The sequence below is a fragment of the Bison bison genome, unplaced genomic scaffold, assembly GCF_000754665.1.
Source record: "Bison bison bison isolate TAMUID 2011002044 unplaced genomic scaffold, Bison_UMD1.0 scf7180017864201, whole genome shotgun sequence".
NCBI classification, from domain to species: domain Eukaryota; kingdom Metazoa; phylum Chordata; class Mammalia; order Artiodactyla; family Bovidae; genus Bison; species Bison bison.
Genome location: NW_011494773.1, coordinates 1,831,436 through 1,831,673, shown reverse-complemented (window position 1 = coordinate 1,831,673; position 238 = coordinate 1,831,436).

The window sequence follows — 238 nt, the reverse complement described above, 5'->3', positions numbered from 1 at the left end:
TCTGGACTGTAAAGAAGGCTGAGCGCCGAAGAATTGATGCTTTTAAACTGTGGTGTTGGAGAAGACTCTAGAGTCCCTTGGACTGCAAGGAGATCCAACCAGTCCATTCTGAAGGAGATCAGCCCTGGGATTTCTTTGGAAGGAATGATGCTGAAGCTGAAACTCCAGGACTTTGGCTACCTCATGCAAAGAGTTGACTCATTGGAAAAGACTCTGATGCTGGGAGGGATTGGGGGCA